The 9,763-nt window shown below is 35.5% G+C and overlaps 1 long non-coding RNA gene across 1 annotated transcript; it reads left to right on the top strand.

Moving 5' to 3' along the window:
* Nucleotides 1-3,054: 3,054 nt before the first annotated feature.
* Nucleotides 3,055-9,101, top strand: LOC107643894 (uncharacterized). The gene is made up of 2 exons (XR_001621150.3): nt 3,055-4,057; nt 6,305-9,101. It is a non-coding gene; the product is annotated as an uncharacterized LOC107643894 (long non-coding RNA).
* The last annotated feature ends 662 nt before the right edge of the window (nt 9,102-9,763 follow it).

The following is a 9,763-nucleotide window of genomic DNA, read 5'->3' as shown; positions in this document are numbered from 1 at the left end:
TTGCTAAGGGGCAGAGGAAAAAGTAGCTCCAGAACAGGCCGAAGCTACGCTGTCACATGCCTCACCTGAGGCACCTATTCAAGAGCCTGAGGAACTACACCCTTAGGAGTTTCAAAAGGAGACCAAGGACGAGCAGTTCTCTTAGTTCTTGGAAGTCTTTAAAAAGCTACAAGTCAATATTCCTTTTGCTGAGACTCTTAAGAAAATGCCTCCCTATACTGCATTCATGAAAAACTTACTCTCTGAGAAGAAAGCCTTGAAGGGAGATGAAATAGTGGTACTGACCAAGGAGTGCAGTACACTAATTCAGAGCAAGCTGCTTAAGAAGATGTCGGATCCAGGGAGCTTTTAGATTGTCTGTACTATTGGGAATATCACTTTTAACAAAGCCATTTGTAATCTTGGCTCAAGTATTAATCTGATGTCCCTGTCTATAATGAAGAAACTACAAATTCAAGAAGCATAGCCTACAAGGACAGCATTGGAGATGGCTGATAAATCTCTGAAGCAGGCACACAGACTAGTAGAAATTTTCTTGGTCAAGGTTGGAGAGCTCTTCCTCCCTGCAGATTTTGTGATACTAGATATGGGAGAGGATGCAAATGACTCCATGATGAATCCACATTTCATGGTATTTATTTGCTTTAATTAGGTGGATTTTATTGACTTTTCTTGCATTTATTCATTGAAATAACATAGTTTCATAATTTCTCCCTAAATTGTGCTTGAAAGTGAAAACATGCTTTTAAGCTTTATAATTGCTAAATTTTATTCACTTTAATTCCATTTGATGCCTTGATGTGTTTGTTGAGTAATTTCAAGCTTACAATGCAAGTATGGATTGAAGAAGTGGAAGGAAAGCATGCAAAATGGGAGAATTCAAGAAATGAAGGATTTGTAAAGCTGCCAGTCCTGACCTCTTGGTACTAAATTGATCATAACTTGAGCTACAGAGGTCCAAATTAGACGGTTCCAGCGGCATTGGAAAGCTAACGTCTGGGGTTTCAAATTGATATATACTTTGCTATAGTGGACATAAGTATAAGTGTGCGGATGTACACAATTTGTGCGTACGCACAAGTCAGAAAATAGCAAGTGTGCGCACAGGTCTTGGCACGTGAGCTCATTAATTGCAAACCACTGGGGGCGATTTCTGGGCCCCAAAACCCAATCCAACTCATTTCTGAAGCTATTTCAAGCCAAATTGAAGAGGGATGACGGGGGAGCACTTAGTTTTAGGTTTTTACATGTTTTGTTTAGTTTTTCTAGAGAGAGAAGCTCCCCCTTCTCTCTAGAATTAGGGTTTTTAGTCTACTTTCTCTTTAATTTCAGCATTTAATTCTTATTTTAATGTAGTTTCATTTATGTTTCTTGCTCTCTTGTCTTGATCATCTTCATTTCTTTTGTTAATTTCTCAATTTTGCCACTTTTATATTTATGAACACTCTTGTTACTTTTAATTTCATTTTATGCAATTTTGATGTTTTATGTTTCCTTAATGCTTATTTGAGTTGTTATTATCATTTTATTATAATTGGTAGTTCTAGATTTATTTTTATTGCAATTTATGATATTTTTCCTTTTATGCATGCTAGGTGTTTGATAAAATGTCTCTTTTAGCTTTTGCCTATTTTTTCACACTATTGGCTTGGAATTGGATAATTAGGTGACCTTGAGTCATAGATGTCCATTCGATATTGTGATTATAATTGTTAGTTGGTTTGGTTTTCACTAATGCTAGTCTTTCACTAAGTTAATTAGTGAGTTGATTAGGACTTGTGGATTGAGATCAATTATGTCCTTTTGACTTATTCTCGATGTTAGGATAGACTAATTGGGATTAATTCTTAGCAATTATCATGTTTCTAGTCTATGATTATGATAGGAATCCTTAACTCCTAATCCTTGCTAAGAGTCCCTCCTTTTTGCCACTTGAATTCCATTTTTGATTTACTTGCTTTAAGCTTTAATTTCCTTGCATGCTTATTTGCTTCCTTGCACTTTAATTTCTTGCTTCTTGCTATCACAAACCCCTTGCTTCCCTCATAGCCAATAATTGGACACTTCATTGCAATTTCTAGGGAGAACAACCTGGGATTTCAAATTCCCGGTTATTTTGTATTGAATTGTGATATTTTTAGGATTGATATTTGATTGTGAGAATTCGTTGTTGGTTTGGACTATACTACTAACGAATTGATTTTTGTTTTGATTGATTCCAAACTATACAAGAATTCAACTATCAAATTTAGCACCGTTGTCGGGAATTTGCAATGGTGTTACATTGTTGGCTATTGTTGGCTATTGTTTTAGAATAGAAAAGAATAAGAGAGATTTTGACAAGAATTAAAGGAGAGAGATATTTTTATTAAAAAAATTTTTAAAAAGAAAAGATACAATTACTAATTTTTTGATTGTCAATTACATTTCTATTAAAATTAGTAGTATCAAAAAATATTTTAAATTTAATATTATCAAGAAAAAATAAAAAAAATTATATAAGGACTAATTTGATTAATTTTTAAAATTTTAGGGATGAAAATGACTTACGTCTGAACTTTCAAGGACTATTTTGATTATAAATAACTTTTTTACATGTCAAGTGCCACGTGGTATGCCACGTGTCACTGATCTGACACGTCAACCAATCATCTTGTGACACGTGGCATTAGCACTCCACGTCATCATATGCCACGTGGCACTTAACATGACACTTCATCATCCAACTTACAAAAGGACTAACGTGACCAATCGTGTATCTTTTGGGACGATTTTGATTATCTTTATCTTTCCAGGACCAAAATGGAGATCGGGTATCTTTCAGGGACGATTTTGGCTATTTACTCGTTTGTTTTTGATTCGTTGCTTGTTTTTGTTTGTAAATATGTCTCTTGGTTGTTAGCTTACTTTAATAAATTTTTGTTTTTTTTAGTGACTAATAAATTTTTGTTTTAAAATACATATGTGAATAGCTAATAATCTTGTTTAAATCATCTTTTTTATTTGAATTGCATGTTTAAAATTTTTAATTAGTTTTTAGATGGTTGAATTTAGATAGATTTTTATTTGTGCATATTACCATCATCATCTCCATCTTCTTCACCATCGTCACCATCCATCACTGTCTCTTCCCAGCCACCATAACCTCCATCACCATCACCTCAGCACCGCCACGGCCACCTCCTTTTACCATAACCTCCGGCGACAACCCACACCGCCGCACCGCTTTCTCTTTTTCTTCCCCTCTTTTCACTTCCGCTGAGCCTAGAAACCACTGCGCCAGCTCCTCCTCTCCACCAAAGCCCAGAATGGCAGCGGCCACCTTTTCCTCCCTCTCTTTCACTGGCCGAACCGCTGCGCCGTCGATGAGCCACAGCGACACCGACAATGAGCCCCTTTTTCCCTTTCTTCTTCCTTCTCTGTCATCCCGTCTCACCATCACCAACCAGCCTAGCACCGTCGCAATTCCAGCCCCGTTTCTCGTTCACACCCTTCCCCTCTTCTCACCTCTGCCAAGCCCAGAAACCACAGCTACCTTCCCAAGCCCTGTCACCTTCGCGCTAATCCACAGCCCCGTGACCCTCCTCTTCGCGATATCACGTCCAGCCTCCTTCTTCTTCCCCTCCTGTCCGAACCTAGCCTCGCCTCAGCTTCCAGTCATCACCACAGCAGCCGGCGTCTGTACCCACAACGGACACAGAGCCACCACATCTCTCTCTCTTTCTTCTTCTTCCCCTCGCTTCACCTCAGCCGAGCCCAGAACCCACCGTACCACCACAACGCCACCGCACATCCCCATCGCACAGCCCTCCTTTCTTCTCCCATCGCCGCCGGTTCTCCTTTGCTCTGTGCGAGACCCACCACCTCCGCGAAGCTCTCTCTCCCTCTGTCATTAGTTCCCTAACCGCTAGCCACCAACAACCTCCTCTTCACCGGACCAACACGACGGCGAGCTTCTCTTTTGCCTCCCTGTTCGCCGCTAGGACTCCACCTAGAACAACCGAGGCCACTCCTCTTCCTCTCCTTTCCTGTTTCGAATGTTTGTTCAGCATTTCAGGTTTCCATTGAACTCTGTTTCTGATTCTTTTTCAAATTTTGTTAGTTAGTTTTGGTTTCTTTAATCTGGTTCTAATTCTAGTTACTTAGTTAGATTCTGATTTCTGTTTGGTGGATTCTAGGTTGTTAGGATAGGTTAGTTTAGTTTATTGGATTTTGATTTTAGCTGCAAGTGTTGGAAAAATTCTGTTTGCTGATGAATATTACTGTTCGGGTTGCTGTTTATGATGTGAAATCACTGATTCTGATTTGATTTTTCTGATTGAATTGATGGTTAAATTGCTGTTGAGTTCATTTGGTTAGTTGTTTGACCGATTTTCTGTTGAACTTCTGAGATATTGCTGCTGGTGTTTGGGAATGGAAAACTTTTTGTTTGAAATTGGTTTCTTGACGCTGCATAGTGTTTTTGTTGCTTTATTCTTGCTAAGGGCTGCTATGAATTTCAATTGTGATTGCTGCTATACTCTTGCTGATGGCTGTTGTTTGGAATGCACAATTTCTGGATTTTGTTTGCAGTGATGACAATTTTACTTAATGCATGAATTGAAGTTGTATTGCTGCTATTTTGTGCCAATTTGAACCTAATCACTTGATTCAGGATGCTTATTTGTTTAAGTTCATGTTGAATACTTGTGATTGGTTGTTGAATTCAAGAAAAAAGAATGCTGCTGAGTTATTGTTGTTTGTGTTGGAATAGATGATGATTGCTGAACTGAGATTGGTCTTATTGGTAAATCTGTTGCTGAATTCACTTAGTTTGGCTTGATTGATTTTCTGTTGAATTAATGGATAAACTGCTGTGCTCCTGCTGTTTTGCTGAGATATTGCTGCTGGATTGTTCATTATTCCTATTTTGATGCTGCATGTTGGGCAATTGATTGGTGTTATGTTGCTGAATGATCCTATTTTTCTTGATTTTATATTGGATTGTCAACTGCTCAAGTTCATTTATCCACTTTGTTCTTGCTTCAAGTTTGACTGCTGCAGATTTCTTATCCATGTTGGCTTATTTGCTTAATTCATATGAACTCATATATGGTTTTTGTGTTTTTAATTGTTAATGAATTCATATGGAATCTGAATTGATTGTTTGAATTTGGGAAATAGCTAATTTACTGCTGAAATGCTGCAGGATTTTTCCTAAACTTATTTCATTAAATGACATTGTCTTCTTTGGTGCAACAAGATTCTATTTGACGGATTTCTGTGTCAATAGAATCTTGTTTGCTAAATGGGTTTGGAAATTTCCTCATGAGCTTCCTTACGAGTTTTGGTCAATTCTTTAACTTCTTTGCTTCTTTTAAATCATGTGTTCTTCTTGAGCATTGAATATGCCTTAATTGAGTTTTAAATTGACCATAAACTTGAAATTCTTTTGAGATTTTGAGCCTCTTTTGCATAAACTTACAAGTTTGAAGGTTTTTCTATCTATGTGGCTGATTTGATTCATTTTATTCATGCCTAACGTACATTAGGTCACATAGATAATGAGGTTTTCAATTCTTGTTTCAACTTGTGACTTTCATGCCTCATTGGAATTTGGTGTTTGAATGTTCTTTGGCTTACTTGTTTCTCTATGTTTCTAACTTGCCAACACCAAATGGCTTCAACTTATGCCAATTTACTTGTGATTAATATCCATTTGATTATGTGCTCTACACATGCATGTGCATTACTTGTTTTGGCTCTAGAACTTTTAAAAAGTGAATAGAAACTTGCTTGTTTTGACATTTTTGAAACTTTTTGGAATCAAGGAACTTGTGACTATGCACTTAAATTTTGATTTTCCTCCCATTTCTTTTACTAACTTTTTCTCTCTTTTTACATAACTTTTAAGCTTCGATTTCTTTTTTCAACTAACTTTTTCTATTTCTTTTCCTTTTCAACTAATTTTTCTTTTTCTTTGCTTAACTTTTAACTTTGCTTGTCTTTTTCATCTAACCTTTCTTTTCACTTTCAATTAACCATTTTTCTTTTTACTAACATAACTTTTAACTTTTAGCTTTCTTTTATTTTTCAACTAACAACCTTTAATTTTTAACTGTTTTCTTTCTCTTTGTGCATAGCAACAATGCTCCTTCCTTATTTTATTCTTTGAGATCAAGCAAGTTAGCTTTCCTCACGTCTTGAATTTGATTGGAAGTTGTTTATGTTTGATTTAATTTGATTCTCATGTATGCTTCCATTCAAATTTTTATTATCTGTTCACTTCATATGCTGTTTTGTGACTTAGCTCTTTCCTTTTCAGCATCACCATCACTCTTGCAGCCACCCTATCGCCTAACCCACCAGCTGAAGGTGGAGGTGACACAATGACGACTCCTTCTACTCCGCATGATCTTGAGCACCATGGACGGTGCTACGTCTTAAGTGTGGGGAGGTTGTCCTTTAACAAGCATATTTTGGGTGACAATTTTATTTCCGAACACTTGTAGTTTAGTTTTTATTATTATTATGCTTTTTAGTTGTTTTGTATATATTTTATCTTTTGAAAACCTTTTTACTTAGTTATTGCACTTTCTTAGTTTATTGCACTTATTAATTTTGCTTGTACATAACTTAGTATTATATAGTAGTTATGCATATTTTGACATTTTGCTCTTAATTTTGGCTTGTACATATGTTTTTTTTTTTTTTTAATCTTGATTGTGATTTGGATGATGTGATGATTGCACCTAGTTTGATTTCCTATACACTTGTTATTTTGGTTTGTTTGAAATTAGGAATTAAACTTAGGATTTTTTATCTTTTTCATCCAATCACGTTATATACATATATAGAATAAATGTTAGTCAATTTAATGAAATTTTCAAGAAGCTTACTTTTTATTTAGGGCATTAAAATTCAAATTGAATTGAGTTAAAATTTTTCATTGAAACTTGCATGACTTATACATTGTGGAATATGGTTTTTGAGTTAAAGAACATACAACTTGTGAGCTTTTGAGCCTTATTGTGTGGTTACATCATTTGACCACTTATTTCATTCTTGTGTGTTGCTCTTCTTTATGATTGCAATATTTGGTTTGTTTAATTCTATATGTCCATTGTTTAATGTATATTTATGCATTTATGTGATTGAGGCCATTATTTCTTTATAGCTCACTTAACCCAAATAGCCTACCATTTCATTCACCTTTGTTTGTCACTTTGAGCTTTTTTAATCCCCTTTTGTTCTTTATTTTGCCACATCATTAACCTTAAGCGAAAAATAATGAAGTGTCTCTTATTTGAATCTTTGAGTAGCTTAAATTAGTGAGAGTGTGTAATGTTTAAGTGTGGGGAAAATGTGGGAACTTTAGGTGATGAAAATGTGTTTTATGCTTATTGAAAAATCTTGAAAATTTAGGGTGCATACTAATGTAATATTATAGAAACCATATGCATTGGTGAGTTGGTATATATATCATGTTGAAAAAAAAAAGAAAAGAAAAGAAATAATGAAAAGGGGACAAAATTACCCCAATGTGAAATCTAATAAAAAAAATCAATGCATATATGATTGAATTTGATGCATGAGTGTGTATATATGTAAAAGTGAGATTATGGGTAGCTAAGCTTGATATTAGAATTGTATAGGTTGTGTATGTCTTAGGTGAGAATTTAGGTTAATCAAAGATTCAAATGTAAACCCACCTAGCCATATATATATATCCTTACTATTGCCCTTAGCCCCGTTACAACCTTGAAAAGATCTCATGATTTTTGTATATGTACATTAAATTTGTGTTGATTGGTTAGATGAAGAACAAACTTTAGAAAGCATGATTGGAGGAGAATTGAGTGAATTGACCCTAAACACTTGAGTGATTAGAGTGCATACACATATCCGGTGAGGGTTCAATTACTCAATTCCATATTTTCACCTATGATTATTGCTTATCTTGCAAGTTTGCTTAAATTCCTATGACTCAAATTCAATTGTGAATAGGATTTGGTTATGATTGCCTTAGCCCTTAGTTGTGTATAGATGCTTTCTTGAAAATTGATTTATTTGGACAAATTAAATACATATAGATAGTTAGATAGTAGAGTTACATACATATAGATAGATTGCATATAGATAGTTACATTGAATAATTGTTGATTCCACTTCTTCTCTTCCTTTGGTATAGCATGAGGACATGCTATTGTTTAAGTGTGGGGATGTGATGAATCCACATTTCATGGTATTTATTTGCTTTAATTAGGTGGATTTCATTGACTTTTCTTACATTTATTCATTGAAATAGCATAGTTTCATAATTTCTCTCTAAATTGTGCTTGAAAGTAAAAACATGCTTTTTAAGCTTTATAATTGCTATATTTTATTCACTTTAATTCTATTTGATGCCTTGATATGTTTGTTGAGTAATTTCAGGCTTACAAGACAAGTATGGATTGAAGAAGTGGAAGGAAAGCATGCAAAAATAGGAGAATTCAAGAAATGAAGGATTTGTAAAGCTGCCAGTCCTGACCTCTCGATACTAAATTGATCATAACTTGAGCTACAGAGGTTCAAATGAGGCGGTTCTAGTGGTATTGGAAAGCTAACGTCCGGGGCTTCAAATTGATATATAGTTTGCTATAGTAGACATAAGTCTAAGTGTGCGGACGGACACAATTTGTACGTACGCACAAGTCAGAAAATAGCAAGTGTGTGCGTCCGCACAGGTCCTGGCACGTGAGCTCATTAATTGCAAGCTGCTGGGGGCGATTTTTGAGCCCCCAAAACCCAATCCAACTCATTTCTGAAGCTATTTCAAGCCAAATTGAAGAGGGATGAGGGGGGAGCACTTAGTTTTAGGTTTTTACATGTTTTGTTTAGTTTTTCTAGAGAGAGAAGCTCTCCCTTCTCTCTAGAATTAGGGTTTTTAGTCTACTTTTTCTTTAATTTCAGCATTTAATTCTTGTTTTAATGTAGTTTCATTTATGTTTCTTGCTCTCTTGTCTTGATCATTTTCATTTCTTTTAGTAATTTCTCAATTTTGCCACTTTTATATTTATGAACACTCTTGTTGCTTTTAATTTCATTTAATGCAATTTTGATGTTTTATGTTTCCTTAATGCTTATTTGAGTTGTTATTATCATTATATTACAATTGGTAGTTCTAGATTTATTTTTATTGCAATTTATGATATTTTTCCTTTTTAGCTTTTGCCTAGTATTTCACACTCTTGGCTAGGAATTGGATAATTAGGTGACCTTGAGTCATAGATGTCCATTCGATAATGTGATTAGAATTGTTAGTTGGTTTGGTTTCTGATAAACCCCAATTTTGTGGTTTATATTGTGTAGAATTTGGGGGTTTTGTCAATATTTCTCACACTTATTCATAAGAAATGCATGGTTTTGTGTTTCCTTCCTAATATTTCTCTATGATGAAAAATATGCTTATTTTGCCTTAGAATTGCTATATTTTGATCCTCTTTTATTGCCATTCGATGCCATGATGTATTTGTCAAGTGATTTCAGAATTAATAGGGTAAGAATGGCCTAGAAGAGAGAAAGAAAGCATGCACAAGAGGAAGGAACATGAAGATTTGGATTTTGGGAAACTCAGCATGGGCGCGCACGCGCACCTCACGCGCACGCGTGGATGAGGACAGCTGGAATCGACGCGCAAGGATGGACGCATCTGCGCGGATCAGAGAAATCCCACCGACGCGCACGCGTACATGGCACGCACGCGCGGAAGGCTGCACGTGACCTCATTAAAGGAAATCTT

Source organism: Arachis ipaensis, chromosome B5 (assembly GCF_059453495.1).
Source record: "Arachis ipaensis isolate K30076 ecotype BB chromosome B5, ASM5945349v1, whole genome shotgun sequence".
Lineage (NCBI taxonomy): Eukaryota > Viridiplantae > Streptophyta > Magnoliopsida > Fabales > Fabaceae > Arachis > Arachis ipaensis.
Note: the sequence above shows the minus strand (reverse complement) of the source record. Positions and strands in the feature narration are given on the sequence as shown.